This window comes from Drosophila ananassae (assembly GCF_017639315.1).
Source record: "Drosophila ananassae strain 14024-0371.13 chromosome Y unlocalized genomic scaffold, ASM1763931v2 tig00000099, whole genome shotgun sequence".
NCBI lineage: Eukaryota > Metazoa > Arthropoda > Insecta > Diptera > Drosophilidae > Drosophila > Drosophila ananassae.
In genome coordinates this window covers 501,061-519,933 of record NW_025319061.1, presented here as the reverse complement: position 1 = coordinate 519,933, position 18,873 = coordinate 501,061, and positions in this window count along the sequence as shown.

Below are 18,873 nucleotides of genomic sequence, written 5' to 3'. Positions count from 1 at the left end.
TGCGATAAGAGGGGAGGTAAAGATTTGCATTCCAATTAAGTCCCCTAAGAGCAAAAGTAAGGAAGTTTTTTTGTACAGATTCAATGTGATCTTGGTGTACTCCATATTGAGAACTCCAGACACACGATCTATACTCAAAAATCGGACGGACCAGTGATGTATATAACGTTCTAGTTATGTACGGGTCATTAAATTCTTTTGACCATCTTTTAATAAAACCAAGCACACCCATAGCATTATTAACCATCGTAGATATATGGTCGGTAAATTTCAGTCTCAAATCTAATAGGGCACCCAGATTGTTAACCTGAGTTAATAATAAAGTACATAGCCTGTTGAGGACTAGATCGGTAAAAAGACATGAGTTTAAATTTCGATCCATTAAGCTTTAAGTTATTCGCTAAACACCAATTTTGAAGTTTATCCAAATCGGATTGAAGTCTAGACTGGGCACTAGTAAATTTATACTGAAGGCATAAAGTCAACAGCGTACATAAGTACAAATGAATTATTTAAGGCAAGGGGCAAGTCGTTAATAAACAGTGTAAAAAGTAGGGGTCCAAGATGACTTCCTTGGGGCACCCCAGATGTGGCGCGGACTAAGCGCGAGGTAACATTTTTTAAGAAAACCCGTTGGGTTCTCCCAGATAAGTAGCTCGAAATCCAGATAAGAAGATTAGTTGGGAACCCCAAAAGACTGAGTTTACTTATAAGTTATGTATAAGCTCCTAGAGCTCTAGGAGGGTACTGTGGCAAAGATACTTTGCTGGGAATCTGACTCGTCGTCCTGATCTTGATAACTGCTCGGTTGGCTGGGCAGTTGGTGCTGTCGTTTTCTCTTGAGTCGGAGGTGATTCGTTTTGGAGATGTATGCTGGTTTAGGTCGGTCGATCGAAACCTTGATGTCCTTTGTGTGTCCTTTGAGCGTAAAGTACTTGTCGTGCTTTGCTAACATTTCGAACGGACCCTCGTAGTTTGCTTCCAGGGGGGTTTTGACTCGATCCACTCTGACGAAGACGCGGGTACAATGGTTTAAATCCGGGTTCTCAAATTCTTGCGGTGTATGATGGTGCACTGGCTTAGTGGTTGGTAGCTGAGATATGGTTTTTTGAAGAGTCTCGGCGATCTCAGATTCGGTATGTTTTTGTGTGTTTGGTGTAAAAAATCCGACAGGGATCCGTAGAGCGGTGCCATAAACCATTTCAGCTGGGCTCAGACCGATGTCGCTTTTAACTGTTGTACGTAGGCCTAGGAGGATTAAGTGCAGGGAACTGCTCCAGTTGAGTGGATCGGCGGATTTTAAGGCAGCTTTTAATGTTCTGTGCCAGCGTTCGACCATCCAGTTGGCTTGTGGGTGGTACGCTGTCGTGCGCAGGTGCTTAAAACCGCAAATTTTGGCGAGCTTTTGGAACAGTGTGGACTCAAATTGTCGGCCTAAATCCGTTGTGATGTGGAGTGGGATTCCGTACAGAGAGAACCAGCCCGAAATCAGTGCGTTGGCCACAGATTGTGCTGTGATGTCGACTAAGGAAATTGCTGCGGGCCATCTTGAGAAGCGATCGATACACGTGAGGCAGTATCGGTATCCGTTCGATGATGGCAGTGGGCCAACGAGGTCGATGTTGATATGTTCGAAACGGGCGTCGGTGGAGGCATACTCTCCCAGATTTTTGGTGTGTCTTTGGATTTTGGCTTTTTGACACGGTATGCAAGAGCGTACGATTTTAGCAACATCCTTCGCCATGTGGGGCCAAACATAGTGTTTGGCGACCAATTTATTTGTCGCCTTAACCACGGTTTAGGGTAGGCATCTGGGCACGAATGGGCATAGCTGGTTATTGGCGACGTGGCAGTACAATTGCTTGTTTGAGCCTGAAACGGAAAATTTCTTTAGTGAGACGGTATTTTCTGGATCAGAATTGAGTTGAGCGATTGAGCGATTGTAGTTCGTCGTCGTTTTCCTGTTCCAGTGCCATCTCGTCGAAGTCTATGTGTTTGATGGCTTCGATGCGTGAGAGAAGATCAGCCACGTCGTTTTCCGCTCCTGTAATGTGGCTGATGAAATCCAGTTGCCGCGCGCGTCGCGGTGATGCTTTCTTGCTGTTTTGATTGAAAGCGTACATCAGCGGCTTGTGGTCGGTGAAGATTATGAATTTTCTGCCCTCCAATACGAACTTGAAGTGCAAAATGGCCTGATAGATGGCAGTCAGTTCTCTATCGTAGGTGCTGTATGTCTTTTGCGTCGGTGTGAATTTCTTTGAGAAGAAACCCAGTGCTTGCGTCTGGTCGTTGACAATCTGATGCGGCACCCATGGCGTCATCGGAGGCATCGGTGGTTAGTGTTAATTGCGAGTTAGTGCCATGTAGCTCAGCAATGTAGCGTTTGCAAGCTCGTTCTAGCACGCGTCGAATGCGTGGTCGGCTTCCGTAGACCAGAGTATCGGGGTTTTGTCGTTTATTTTATTGCCTTGGATTAGCGTCTGGAGTATGTGTTGGTTATCAGCAGCACGTGGGATAAACGGCCGATAGAAGTTGATCATACCCAGAAACTTTTTTAAATTTTTAGCTATAAGCGGTTTTTTAAAGTGGCGGATGGCTTCCACTTTGGCTTCGGATGGTTTCAAACCGTGCTGGCTGATGCCATGTCCCAGGAACGTGAGTTGTGATTTACCAAATTGGCACTTCTCGAAGTTCACTGTGAGATGTGCCTTTCGAAGGCGGTCAAGGGTCGTACGGAGGTGCGTCTCGTGCTGCTCCTCGGATTCTGAAGCGATCAGAATGTCGTCGATGTATGCGAAAACAAAGTCGAGATCTTGCATTACGTTGTTTATGTGACGCTGAACAGTTTGCGCTGCGTTGCGTAAGCCGAGTGCCATGAACAAGAATTAGAATAGCCCAAAAGACATTGAAAATTGCTGTTTTGAGAATATCTTGCGGTTCGACAGGAATCTGGTGATACGCTTTTTGCAGGTCGATTTTTGAAAATATCTTTTTACCGTGTAGGATGATTGTTACATCCAGTATGTACGGAATAGGGTATCGATCCGGCACTGTTACGTTTTTTAGTGCTCGGTAGTCGCCGCATGGTCGCCACTCTCCGTTTGTTTTCTTTACCAGGTGTAATGGACTAGTGGCTTTTTGAGGGGCGACAAATTCCTTTTTCGATGAGGTAGGAGAACTCAGTTTGTACAGCTTTGAGTTTGTCGGGCGCTAGTCGACGGGCGAGGGCGTGAGTAGGCGGGTAGTAGATTGGTCGAGATGAAGTGCGTTACTTCGGACTCTGCTGACAGCCGGTTCTAGTTGATCGTTGCGAGATCGCGGTATTCGTGAAGCAACCTAGGGTATTGGTTGCTCGTGTCGTAGGATAAAATCGCGTTGATTTTACGTTGAGGCGCGTGACATGTTGATTCGTGCAGCGTAGCTCGATCTATGAGTTTGCATCGTTTCATATCGACGATTAAGTCGAAATGTTGATGGAAATCGGCCCCAATGATAGCGCAGTTGACGTCGGCTAATACGAAGGTCCAAACGAAGTTTCATCCCAATCCCAGCGACAATGTTATGCGTTTTTCTCCATAGGTTTGTATCTTCGTACCATTGGCGGCGAAAAGAAGCTTTGGAGTGAGCATAGTTTTTTCATAGGTTTCGATGAGAAATTGAGTTTTGGAGTAATTGTCGTTTATGGCGAGGCGGGCAATTGTGTTGGGGTCTTCTTGGAATTTGTCCGCCGAATCCGAAGACTGTTTTAGTTTTTTGGTTCGGATGAAAACGAGCACGGTTGGCGACATTTCTTGGCGGCGTTGCCAAATTTGCTGTGGTACCAATACAAGCCTGAAGTCGTAACGCTGTTGCGATCCGTTAATGTGGATGAGCTGTTCTTGCGGTAACGGTTTTTGAACAGCGCGTTGATTTGTTGCTCGATGCGGTCTAGACGTTCGTCGAAAACGGTGCTGCTGGAGTGCGCCGATTTGGCGTCAACGGTTCGTTTATGATAAAAATCGCCGACTTCCATGACTTTGTCTGCCAACTAAGCTAAATCTGCTAGGCAGGCTTCCGATGCTTGCAAGATCGCTTGCACTTGTAGGCGCTGCAGCAAAAGTGCTTTTAAGAAAGTTTCGTCAACTTTGTTGGCGAGTGCGTTTAACTCGTTGGACAGTTCTGTGGGGCGCTTGTCACCAAGGTCAGTCTCCGAAATCAACTTCTGGATTTTCTTCTGCTCGCTTTCGCAGAAGCGTTCCAAAATGCACGACTTTAAGTTTTCGTACTTGCCTGTGCCTGGTTGGTTGACGATGGCGTCGGCAATTCGGGCCAGTACCGGTGCTTCGATTGACGCCAGGATCGTGTTGAATTTCGTGTCGTCTGCAGTTATTCCTGCCTGAACGAATTGGGCTTTGATTTGCGACAGCCATAATTCTGGGTGCTCGGTCCAAAAGGGCGGAATTTTAACTGCTGCGCTGTTAATAACTGCGTCGGAACCGCGAGTAACGGTATCGTGAAAAGCGTCGGCATCGTCTTGTGTGGTGTCATTGTTTGCCATTGTAAGCACTGGTACTCGCGTCTATATAGTGATCACGTCGGGGTCACCAATTTAATGTTCGTTTATTCACTATATATAACTTCTTAAAACTAACAAAAAGTCACAAAGGCGTAGCTAGCATCGGATGATGCTGTCGATGATCTTAGACGTCAATAAGTGTTGGGTCTCTAGAGATGGCCTCCAGCGATATCGATTCTGCCATGAGATATGGAGTTCGATTGTGCTATCGTAAGCATTTAGGGTTGCCACAAACTTTGCGTTTTTACCTTTTTGGAACTTTGTGCCATTTATAAGTTATACACCACGAAACACAAACAAACTTGTTAGTTTTAAGCTAAAACAAGAAAGGAAAGCTAACTCCGGGGGGAGCCGAAGTTTATATACTAATGCAGTTAAGGCTGCGCCATTTCCGATCGTTCAGTTATATGGCAGCTATAAGATATAGTCGGTCGATACTTACGAAATTCGGCAAATCAGATTATTTTGTTCAAAATAAAATTTGTACGAAGCCCCATCTTTCTAACTTAAAAAACAACAAAGTTATGCAAATTCCGATCGTTCTATGACAGCTATAGGATATAGTCGGCCGATCCATATGCAAGTTTTTATATAATATATTTAGGCCAAATATACTATGTGTGGAAAGTCTCAGCTCTATAACTTAAAAAAAATCAAAGTTATGGCATTTCCGATTAATCAGTTATATGGCAGCTATAGGATTTAGTCGACCGATCCCGGCCGTTCCGACTTATATACTGCCATATAACTGATAAATCGGAAATGCCAAAACTTTGGTGTTTTTTAAGTAAGAGGGTTGGGATTTTCCACGATGGTATATTTGGCCAAAATATCTTATGTAAAAAATATCATAAGGATCGGCCCACTGTATCCTATAGCTGTCATAGACCGATCGGATTCTATTGGTCGATCCTATTGGATATTTTATGCATATTATAATAACGTTTTGGTGTTAGGCGATTTAAAATTCGATTAAAATTCTAATAGGTCTGATATGATTACAGGTTTTAGTTCGTGTTTATAAATTTCTTCCATATCTTTATTGTTTAAAATGTTTGTATTAAATACATCAATCTTTGCAAGTGAAAATGTGTCTTGTGTAAAAATGCACAATTGTGTAAGCAAGCACAAGCGATATTTTTATGCGATATTTTAAGTGGAATTTATTGATCTTTAAATGCTGTTTTGAATTCTTCGGATAGAGATTTTAATTCTTTGAATATTTTTGAACTAATAACGAACTGATCGTTATTATTTTGTATTAAATCATCGATTTTATTTTTGACCAACTAGGTATTATTTTGGAGATAAGAATTTTAGTAATTTTTAAATCCTGGGATATTTCCAAATGAAAATTCTGATTTTTTATGTAGATTATTTAATATTATCTTTACGAATTATACGGTTTCTATTATTTATAATAACTTTGTTAGGAAGATTTTCCTTAACTACTTGTTTTAATTGTCTACTTGGTTTACTTGGTTTAATCTTTTCGTAAATTACATCCTACATTATAGTCTTTATTTTCTCTTATCTTTATTATGGCAAATTGCAATAGCAACTTGATTTTGTTAAATAATCTATCAAAACCTTTAGGCTCCCCTGAACCAAAGTCCAGAACAAACATAGGTTCTATCACCCACAGATTCCGCGGTACACCTAAGAGAATAAATTGATCAAATTTTACCAAATATTGAATTATGTAGGACGCGTAATGGCGATGACCATCATTGTTTCTAGTACATATAATTTTTAAAATGTATGTGTACCGACGAAAATAAAAAAATGGTATCTAGCAGTTACCATATCTTTGGAATACTCATTTTATTGAATTCATTATAGGTGGTTAAACAATATTTTCGTCAATTTAAATGGAGTTTTTAATCTCATATTTTCAAAAAGTCATGGCTATCTAAAGCGGTTTCTATGTTTAAAACGTATCTCTTGCAGGTTCAGCTTGTTTAGTAAAGCTTTACAGAAATTGTAGATAGAAGACCAAAAATTAATGTAGAAAATCGGAGATTTCAACTTTGGATGAGTATTCCAAAGATATGGTAACTGCTAGATACCATTTTTTAATTTTCGTGGAGGTTTTGTTATCTAGGGAATATGCAGATTCATTTAGTGTATTTGCAGATATACTACTCGCCCCTCCTTTAGAAATTTAAACTTCCTTGTTGAATTCAACAACAATTTCCTTGTGGTTGGCTAAGCGCTTATAAGTGAATATTATATGTATATATTATTATGCTTTTAACCTTGAGTATTTGGCTTATAAAGACAATCCATTTGTAGACAATATATTTTTTTTGTTGATTTATTAATGATTCTTTAAGTCTTTAAGTGTAGAGCTACATTGGTACTTGACAATATTATTTTATATTCATTTATAATCTTTGAAGTTGTGATTTTGATATTTCTTATTTCAAGTTTACATTGTAATTGTATAATATTAATAATATTATATAGTTTAGTACAATATTACAGTCTAATATTATTTCCTTTAATTTTTTTTATTAAATAATTCACAATTTTGGCTAATTTGAGTTTTACTTAAATTATATATTATTACAATATTTGGTTCAAAGTGCTTTATAAATTCTTTTTCTGAAATAAAAGTGTGTTGACAAATTGCTAATTGATTTGTAAGGATCTTTGAAATACATTGGTCAGTTACTAATCATTTTTGATCCATTACATTCATTAAAGGATTTGTAGAATTTTCCAAATAATAAACACTTTTACTATTTGTTGGGCCAAGCAGCCACCAAAAAGTGCATTTAAAATAATCTTAAAATGCTTAGCTGCATCTGTTGTTGTCAGCGTGTATTCTTCTCTGTTTTGTCTCCCAGTTTCGCATGCGCTTTATTGGTATTTGTAGCGCATGCACTTTGGGAGCTTTGGTGGAGCTTCTGCGCAAGCTCTTAGGTTTTTATGCACTTGTAATTCGGCATTGTTTTGGTTCGGCCGCGGAATTTGTTTTGGGGTTAAATTGACCCACAATAAATTGAATTATAAAATTGAACCTTGTCTATTAATTCGGCTGCTATCAAAACGCTGATAGCTCAACATTTGGTGACCCCGACGCGATTTCATCCCGGATTATTATTGTGATCAGCATTAAAAGTGCCAAGAAAGTGCCCTTGTTGTTGTTGGTACAAGTTTCATTTTAATTGAAGAATGGAGTCTGGAGCTGAGACTATTGGAGCTGCTGCCGCAACCCGGGAAAGGATGCTGCGGAGAAGAGCAGAGGTGGCCTGCCAGGAAATGGAGGCGCTGCATCATAAGGTGAAGGCTGCGGCGCGGACTGAGGATTCTTCCATTATTGCGCTGGAGTCAGTGGAGAAGCGTTTGCGTGAGCGGTTCACCGCGCTTCAAGAAGAGTTGGAGGAGCTTAATTTTAGCGAGATCGGGAGCGATCTGTATTGGAGATTCTCGCAGCTGGCGACTGATGTGGAAGTGGAAATTCAGGTGGAGGTTGCCAAGCGCTCCATGAGAATCGCTGCCCACTCCACACTTCTCGACAGTGCCAGTGTATCGCCAATGCCATACAAGCCAGCCCCCTCCTTGCCGCCGTTGCCGATGCCAACATTCAGCGGCGGCTATGCCGAGTGGCCGGATTTCTGCGCCCTTTTTAAGACCACGATTGACAGCCATCCCCACCTAACGAAAACGGAAAAGCTCCGGTGGCTCATTTCATGCCTGCGCGAGTCAGCCTTGGATACGGTGAGAGCTCTGGAAATTACTGACGCGAACTACGATGTGGCCCTTGACCTATTGCGCAATCGTTTTAGTAATCGGCGTTTAATATTTCAGTCTCACATTAATGAGATCCTGCAGCTTCGTGTGGTCGAGCCAGGGTCTGTTGCTACTTTGCGGGAGCTATCGGATCGGTTCAATGGGCATATGCGTGCTCTTATGAGTTCCGGATCAGCTGCCGAGATCCAAGGATGTTTGCTAATCCAGATTATCCTGCAGAAGTTGGATCCTGCCACAAAGGCCATGTGGGAAGACACTCTCGCCGGAAGCAACGACAGCCTTGAAGTCCCGCCTTAGCACGTATTCAGTGGAAATTGAGAGTGTTGTAGCTTCACATATAACGGACTATCAACCTAGCCAGGACATAGATGCTTCGCGCTGGAAGATTCCTGGCAATATGGATCTAGCTGACCCTAACTTCACCAAAACGCAGCGAGTGGACCTGTTGATTGGAGCCAGCTTATTCTTTGACCTATTGTCGGCTGGTCAAATCCAATTAGGTCACGGGCTCCCCATCGCCCAGAATACTCGATTTGGCTGGGTGATTTCTGGACGCGGTGAACTATCACGGGATGTGTCGTCGCTCTATACTAGGAAAGACAACCCACGGAATAACCACTGGAATGATGTGACTGCTGCCCCTTCCAACAGTGTTATTGAAGGCCCACCCTTCAATGGGGGGAGGATGTTGGGCCAAGCAGCCACCAAAAAGTGCATTTAAAATAATCATAAAATGCTTAGCTGCATCTGTTGTTGTCAGCGTGTATTCTTCTCTGTTTTGTCTCCCAGTTTCGCATGCGCTTTATTGGTATTTGTAGCGCATGCACTTTGGGAGCTTTGGTGGAGCTTCTGCGCAAGCTCTTAGGTTTTTATGCACTTGTAATTCGGCATTGTTTTGGTTCGGCCGCGGAATTTATTTTGGGGTTGAACCTTGAACATTCCAAATGCTCCACAACGGTGGCCGGTTTCGGCGGCGCTGGGTTTGAAACGGATGGAGCATCCGTAAATTGAACCTTGTCTATTAATTCGGCTGCTATCAAAACGCTGATAGCTCAACACTATTATTCATAAAATATTCAAATTTATCATTTATGTCAATTTGACGGCCGAAATTATCTGTATATTTAAATATTTTCTATTATATTTTCTTTTATATTATTTAATTCAATTTTTAACTCTTTTTTGTCTTCTTCTGTTCGTATTTAAGATGTATTTTTATAGTTCCTGTATTCAATAGTAAAGATCCATTTTTGATGTATTTGGGACAATACTAATTTTTTGAGCCGTTATTAAAGGTAACGTTGTCCATGGTACTATTATTATCACTTTCAATATCATAGTCAGAATTTTCAACATTTCTGAAATAACGAAAAAAATTGCGTTTTTTAAGCTTTTTAAATTTACTTTTGTGTTTTATTACTTTGTGACCCCTATTTATTTCCTGCCAGTGTTTTTCATCTTTTTGTATAATTTTTTCTGTTTTCTTAAATGGATTTACAAGTTTCGGCTTACGTTTCATATCTTTTTCAAATTTTGCATAATTTAAATCTACCTCAGATTCTTCCCGTTTATCCCGTTTATTTGATCAATTTTTGATTCTTTTATTTTTTGGACATTTTTATTAGGTTCCATACCGAAAATAAATATTTCAGCCGGGGTTCTACCTGTAAGATCATGTGTTATTTCATGATTATAAACATATGTAGCTTTTTCGATATTCATGAGCTTGTCTTCAGCATCATTAAGTGTATTTATGATTCGTAATTTTTCATTAATTGTTTTGTGAACTCTTTCTATATCGGCTATACCATTCTTGCTACGATCATTCTTGTAATTCGATCTCAATATTTTCTTTTTCTAACCAATTTTAAAATGATTTGCATACTAATCCGGGATCTTGATCCATTTTTATTGTTATAAATATTTTAAGTAATGCTTTTTTACTTTCGATCCAATCTGTGGTAAGAGTTTTTATAATTGAAACAAATTTTTAATACATATCAATTCAATTTAAAAATTTTTTTGATCAATAAAATAATAGTCAATTACATATTACAGATATTACAGATATTTTTGCTTTTAGGCGTTTTTTCAAAGGTTAATGCTACTTTTCTATGTTCTGTAATGCATATATGACAAATATCGCATTTATTAATTATATTTTGGATAAATTTTTGTGCATCTGGAAAATAGTATTTAGCTTTAAAATTGTCATACGTTTTTTTAATACCTTGATGAATAGTTTTCTCATGAATATTAATTACTTTCTCGCGAAAATCTCTTGAGCGGCAGAGTTCGAAGTGACTAAATTAAAACACCTTGTGTATGCGTCGGAACTTTATTTGTGACTGAGGAAAAATTGATATATGTATGACGGAGATCCCTCAAAAGTTTCCATGCTTTCAGTAAATTTGCACAGCAAGTTCTGCTCGTTGCAAGAGACGCTTCCAAACTGACCTGCGTAACACAGAGTTCTGTCTCATTTCTGCAAAGTCTATTGCCATCTCTGTTACTTGCATTCAGTCCGCGCTCTCCGATCAGACCATGCTCAGCAGCAGAGTGTGTCCCTTTTACCCTTTCAGCTGCTGTGCATTCTACAACTACTAGACAATGTGTCGCCACACCAAAGCTGTACGCACATGACGCACAACTACTAGACAATGTGTCGCCACACCAAAGCTGTACGCACATGTACAATGGGTAAACTAACCATTCTACGACATGTACATATTTTATTATTCTCTATTTCTTAGAGCGGGACAATTATAACCACTCCAAGATCTCTTTCTCCTTCCTATAACTATAAAAGCGTGCATTGTAACATACTAAAATATACAGGGTACCATATTTTCTACAAAATCTGCGTAGGTAGGTATATTAGGAATTAGTACTGATGTTATCATATATTTTGTGTTCGTCCGTAGAGCGTTATGCGGCAACTACGTCAAACCTGAACTCACGGGAGTAACGGTAGGTCCCGGAGTCGTAGTCAAAACCGTAAATAGTCCTGACTAAATTTACCTGGATTCTGCAAGGGACTGCTCGGGTTGGCCAGACGCTTGCTGTGATCAGGCATGAGTTGATGTGGCGTGCTTGAAGTCCTGGGGTGGTTTTCCTCAAGTACCGGTAGGATGGTGGTTCGGCGGATTCCTTATCGGCCGGTCCTACTGGCGGTCCGTTTCACGGGAGCAACACTCGAAGTAGGTTAGATAGTGCGGGGTCGGCTGGTGGTCCGGTTTTACGGTAGCAACACTCGAGCTAGACTGGTATGCCGCGAGATCTCCTCGTGGTCCGTTTCAAGGGAGCAACACTCGGAGTAATGATATGACGCGAGGTCTACTTGTGGTCCGGTTTTACGGTAGCAACACTAGAAGTAGACTGGTATGCCGCGGATTCTACTTGTGAACCGTTTTACACAGGATCACTAGAAGTAGGTTGATTTTAAGTGCCGTGGACACTGAGTAACGAGACGATTGACTCTGATTTCGGAACTGTCTTTATTTCAGAAGAATAACTCTTATATAAGATGCTAAATTATACATCATTAAATCTAAGAAAGGTCAAAGTTCTGGACGTGCTAAACTAAGGTTAATGCCAGGGTCACCCACCTCTGAGTCTGCTGACTCAGATTGTTTGTTCATGTACTGCTTGCGCATTTCGGCTTAGCTGGCTGGTTTTTACTTGCATCGGTCAGTCGGTCATTCTTCCCGCTGATATGCTGCTTCTGCTTTTGGCGCCGTCTACTAGTGCTGGGTTAATAGGTTGGATATAGTTTTATGCTTATTACTAATTGTTTATAGGTGAGAAAATCGGTTAGTGGGTTTTTATATTGCGACATGCTGATGCATATTGATTGGATCAAATTACTAAGTGTGCATATAAGGTAGTAGGTCTTGGCACTAGGTGCCAACATTCTCCCCCCCCATTGAGGTACTCAATAATAGGGGCTGTGCGTTGTTGTTGGACCGTCTTAGTGAACCGATGTGTACCCTTGCGATAGAAAATATTGTGTATCTTAAAACTAATTACTAAAAATCTAAAGTTACTACAAAAAAAATGTTTGAATCATGTGGGTGAGATCTCTACCAACGATAATTCTATCCGACCTGTTGTCTCCTTCGCCTTGTTGCGCGCCCTCGTAACCATTCTCCTTGGGCATCCCATGAAGTACTACACCTTTTTTCTGGTTGGTCAGTGCGCATACAGGACTCTTGGTCCTCTCTTGACCTTGCTTCTTGCTCCCTTTCGGAGATGCATGTTACCCATGCCAGATAGGAGGTGACTTCTACTCCTTGAATTTCCTTGGTTACTGGCCCTTTCACTCTGTGCTCTTCAGTTGTGAGTTGACAACCTTGGGCTTGTGGATTGGGGTCCGTCTGCGGCTCTCCTTGTTGATCTTGTCGTGGCTCGTTAGCTTCTTGTTGATCCGCAATGAGTGGGGAACTATGTACTCTTCCGGATTTTACTATTTGCTCCTTGCCGATGCATGCAATCAAACTTTGTCGTGGCTCGTTAGCTTCCGGTGTCCAAGCCGTCGTATTACCGACGACTTGTTCTGCCTTGCTATTAGGAGCTGATTCCGGTCGCACTGGCCCCATCACAATCCATCCAAGCGCGGTATTTTTTAGTAGCGGTTGTCCTTCTCCCAAATATGTCTGTTGTGGCCTCATAAGCTGGGAGATGATTTCGGCGCCCAACAACAGATCAATATTCTGGGGCTGCGTAAATTCAGGATCGGCTAAGCGCAACTGAGGTGAGATATTTCTTGGCGCTTGAATAGGGTGGGATGGTTGATTGGGCATTATTTCCGGTAGTACAACGACGTTGATTTGATCTTCGAAGTCAGTGGTTAATGATGATAGGGTCACCACAGCCTTTTTTCCTAATCTTGTTGTTGTTCCTCCCAGTGCAGCGATGTTCAGGGTTGATGGCTCCAATTGTAGTCCAAGTGTATCAGCCATCCTTCTGGTGATTATGTTAATCTGTGATCCAGAATCTAGGAGTGTGCGGCATTGCTGATGGGTACCGGCTGGGCCATGTATTGCCACTTGGGCGGTTGGTAAAAGAACGGTGGGCTTATCTGTAAGCAGGGCTGTGGCTGAACACACCCATCGTGATGAACTGGATCGAAGTGGAGCCGCCGACGTATTTTTCTGCATTGTTACTTGACTGGTTGCCTGACGCTCAAGGTTTTCTAACATCTGCTTCAGAGATTGTCGATTGGTTGGATCGTTGACGGCTAGTTCTAGAGCTGACAGCGTGTGTGGATCCAATCTTTCCTCAATGATGTGTATCAAGATTGGGTCCCAGTTGTCTGTTGACACTTTGAGTGCGTCGAGAGTGGCGACCGTTCGGAGCACGGTATCATGTAAGCTGCGCAGCTGGTCTGCTGATCCATTAGTTTTTGGGTGGGCAAACAAGGTGGCCAGTGTTGATTTGATGAGAATCCTTTCATTCTGATATCTTGCCTTTAATCGTTGCCAGGTGTCTTGATAACTGGCGTGTCCTCCAAATGTAGTGGAGATTAAATTCTTAGCCTCTCCAATCACATGATTTTCCAGATGACGGAATTTTACCGCATCGCTATATTCTTGATTGTGAACCAGCTCTGTAAAGATGTCGCAGAATCGTGGCCACTTCAAGTAGTCTCCGTCATATTTGGGAATATCGACTGGTGGTATTGCAAACGGAGAAGCCATTGTGGGTTTTTGAGTTGATGCCGACGTTGATTGTGATTCTTCGTTCAGAAATGAGAAATACTCTGCTCGGACCACCTGGAATCTGTCATCGGTGTGTCCATCATTTTTTAAAGTTGGCTCCAGATCGATGAGATCATGGTATCCCGTGACGATTTCCTTCCATAAGTCCCTCATGTGTTGTCTGATGTGTGTAGATAAGTCCCGTCCTTCAGTGCGGTTGCACAGAAAGTCTTCCATATCATCTAACCGTCCTTCATGTCTTCGTTTTAGAGATGTTAAGTGAGGGTCTTCTTCGATTCCTTGAGCTTGTGCCTTTGGCTCAAGATTTTCTCCTGTTTTCCGGGGCTTTTGTGACGGGCCTGATCCTGATGGAATTCCATCGGCAAATATCGCTTCATACTTGTTCACAAGTTCTTCTAACGCCTTTACCTTTGTGAAATACTCGTGTTCTGGGCTTAGTGCCAGCTCCCGTAGCTTAGCGTCATTCCCTTTAAATTGGGTCCATGCGTGAGTGAGCTGTTTTAGTCTCTCCTCGAAATATCCTGGCTTGAGTCTTCGCTCTGCGGAGTCCTTAGTGAAGTTTTTTATTAGCCGTTGGATGGCTATGTTGGTTTCAATTTGCTCATCGATGAGCATCGTGGTTATAGGGTCTGATTCTGATCCCATTGTTGCCGTGGAAGGTTTTGCGATGTAAGGTTTTGTTTATAAATGAACTGCCGTGTGGCTTGTGTTCAGGGTGTGATCCTTTAGGAAGGTATCACGTCGGGGTCACCAAATGTTCGTCCGTAGAGCGTTATGCGGCAACTACGTCAAACCTGAACTCACGGGAGTAACGGTAGGTCCCGGAGTCGTAGTCAAAACCGTAAATAGTCTTGACTAAATTTACCTGGATTCTGCAAGGGACTGCTCGGGTTGGCCAGACGCTTGCTGTGATCAGGCATGAGTTGATGTGGCGTGCTTGAAGTCCTGGGGTGGTTTTCCTCAAGTACCGGTGGGATGGTGGTTCGGCGGATTCCTTATCGGCCGGTCCTACTGGCGGTCCGTTTCACGGGAGCAACACTCGAAGTAGGTTAGATAGTGCGGGGTCGGCTGGTGGTCCGGTTTTACGGTAGCAACACTCGAGCTAGACTGGTATGCCGCGAGATCTCCTCGTGGTCCCTTTCAAGGGAGCAACACTCGGAGTAATGATATGACGCGGGGTCTACTTGTGGTCCGGTTTTACGGTAGCAACACTAGAAGTAGACTGGTATGCCGCGGATTCTACTTGTGAACCGTTTTACACAGGATCACTAGAAGTAGGTTGATTTTAAGTGCCGTGGACACTGAGTAACGAGACGATTGACTCTGATTTCGGAACTGTCTTTATTTCAGAAGAATAACTCTTATATAAGATGCTAAATTATACATCATTAAATCTAAGAAAGGTCAAAGTTCTGGACGTGCTAAACTAAGGTTAATGCCAGGGTCACCCACCTCAGAGTCTGCTGACTCATATTGTTTGTTCATGTACTGCTTGCGCATTTCGGCTTAGCTGGCTGGTTTTTACTTGCATCGGTCAGTCGGTCATTCTTCCCGCTGATATGCTGCTTCTGCTTTTGGCGCCGTCTACTAGTGCTGGGTTAATAGGTTGGATATAGTTTTATGCTTATTACTAATTGTTTATAGGTGAGAAAATCGGTTAGTGGGTTTTTATATTGCGACATGCTGATGCATATTGATTGGATCAAATTACTAAGTGTGCATATAGGGTAGTAGGTCTTGGCACTAGGTGCCAACATTTTGTTTTGTTCAAATTTAAGAATGATGACTTTTGGTGAAATTTCATATGAATTTCATACCACAATCATATTGACTAAGATATATTTTCCATTTTTGCAATTTCATATTAGGTTCTTTAATATTGTGACCCAAACCAATTTTCCTCCAAATAGATAGTGTCGGAAATACTTAGTTGCCCATACTACGGCTAATAACTCTTTTTCAATAGTTAAAAAAAATTTTTTTTTATGAGCTAAGACAGCTCCTAAAGCATAATTACTAGCATAACAACTATCTATTTTGTTTTCTACTTCATTGTCATAAATATAGGGATAAGTATATGGTCTTCTATAAATGGGATCTTCATGTTTAGTTTTTATTTTATTTTTGATTTCATTTGTGAATGTCAAATCATCACCCTCATGATACTGAATATCGAATAATTCGGACATTAGAGAATGAAGGGCCGATTTTTCCTCACTGTTGAGATGATCATATAACTAGTTTTTAATTCCGATTCCAATGCGTAAATGTGTTCTTCATCTTCTAACATGTTTGTATAATTTTTGTTATGTTCCTTTATTATATTGATCATTGGAAGTAAATATTTAGTTTTACAATATTCTTTCCAAAATATTTGGGCTGATGTAAGGTTTAGAATATTTCGTCCTAAAAGAAAATCGTATTGATTCGAAAATTCTTTGACAAATTTTTGTTTAGATTTGAATAATTTTGGAATTATGAATTCAATGGATTTATTCAAAGTGACTGAATTTCCTACTGTTTGAACTTTTGTATTATTCTCTTTAATTGGATTAGAAAATTTTCTTTTACTAAACTTATATTGGAATCTGTGTCAATACAGAGACGCCCATAATGTTGGTGATTACAATGTCTGGTAACGCTAGTATAAGAGAAGAGAATGTAGGTTTTATTTTAAGTATACATATATGACACATCTCCTCCTTGATTTAAAACAATGTTAGTGTTTTGGTTTCCTAAAATCCTTTGGCTGGAAACGATCGACGGCTTGGCGATTTCGAGTGCTTTGGCGAACAGGTATTCCCGACAAGCGTCGTGCTGGTTGAATTTGCCTTGGTTGTTGAGTTACCTCTCCTGGCATATCAGGAACAGGTTGAATAGATGCAGAAATCTCGGCTGACGGTTCGCCTCGGCTCTGAGTGTGAAGACTGACGGCAAGATTCGGAATTTCAGGTACAAGCCAGAACTCTTTGGATTTATCATCGCAATGGTTAGCTGAGGTTCTGGATTTAAGCTGATTTACATGGCGCTTGCCATAGCCATTTTTGGTACGAACTACGTACAGCATCTTCCCGATTGGCCGATCAATTATTCCTTCGATCCACTTTTCTCCTCTCGAAAAATTCCGCGTGAAGACTGGCTGATTAACGGAGTATTTGGTATATGCTTCTTTATTTATTGCAGGCTTCTCAAATAGTTGACTCAATACGGTTCGTACTGATCGACCATGTATCGACCATGTTAGTAATGTGCTGTATTCCATGTTGCTTGCAAAATACTGCAAAGCCGTCGGCAGTAAATTGGGGCCCATATTGCTGGTTGTTGTAGACGACATTTGAACAGGAAATGGAAATTGAGAAAAGGCGTCTACGCAGATTGGCCACATGGCGTCAAATGTGGGGCCAGCGAAATCAATGTGAATACGCTCCCAAGCTGATGTTGATAAAGGCCAACTGTGGTACTCTATCGGCGGTGCTGGATTTTTGCATTTGCAGTTAACGCAAGAGTTTACAAGATTTGTTATATATTGATCAATGGTAGGCCACCAAACATGTTGCCTGGCTAATTGTTTCATGCGGACAATGCCCCAATGCCTTTCATGCAGGAGTTTCAGAATATGGCCGCGAAGTTCAGATGGAATTATTACACGATTCGAATATGTGTGTAAGCAAAGAAGTTGTTGGTTAGTGGTAATCGCAAACCTTCGATTAAAAAATGGCAATAAAGCTTCCTGGATCGGTTGAAGTTTTTCAGGCCATCCTACTGTAACGAAATGCATGACTTGTCTGAGAATTTCGTCGGTGCCTAGGTGCTTGCGAATTGTGTCAGCATTAATAGGCGGTGTCCATTCCAGTATAGTGTTTCAGGCTTCTTCTTCTTAGTCAAAATCTGTATCCATACCTACTGGAAGATAGAGCATCGGCGTTGCCATGCGCTGCTGTGGAACGATACCTTATGTCGAAGATGTAGGCCATGAGAATGATGGCCCAGCGTTGCAGTCTGTTTGATGTCATCAGAGGAAGATTCTTGCCTGGATTTAAAATTGTTACCAGCGGTTTGTGATCTGTAATCAAAATAAATCTTCTTCCATAAAGATATTGGTTAAATCGTTTCACTCCGAATATTATGGAGTGTCCTTCTTTTTCGACCTGGCTGTACTTCACTTGGTGCTTATCTAAAGTTTTTGAAGCGAAAACTATTGGTCTTTCGGTTCCATCGTTCTAAAGATGAGAAAGCACTACTCCAATACCAAAGGATGAAGCATCAGTGGCTAGTATCAGAGGTAATTTTTCATCGAAATGAGCTAGTTCAGTTGCGTTTATAATGTGATACTTCTGTCTGTGAATGCTCGATGCTGTTGCGGCCCAAATATGTATGCTACATTTTTCTGCGAAGTTGGTTCAAGGGTGATGCCAACTGCAAATAATTTGGAATAAAATTGCAATAATAGTTTACTTTACCTATTGAGCGATCAGCGTTTTGATAGCGACCGAATTAAAGACGAGATTCAATTGTTTATATTCAATTTATTGAACTAATTCCGCACAGTAGAACAAATAGCGGCCCGTCAATAACAACGCAGAAGCTCTTCCAAAGCTCCAAAAAGCGCATGCGCTACAAAATGACAACAAAGTGCATGCGAATCTGGGAGACAAAAGAGAAGATTAAATGACGCTGCGGATAATCAAATTACCAATATTCTAATTAGCCTATCTGGTGGCTGCTTAGCCCAACATCCTCCCCCCTATTGAAGGGTGGGCCTTCAATAACAATTTTGGAAGGGCAGCAGACACATCTTTTAAGGAATATTCCATGGGTTGCGTAGTTTCATTAAGAAGA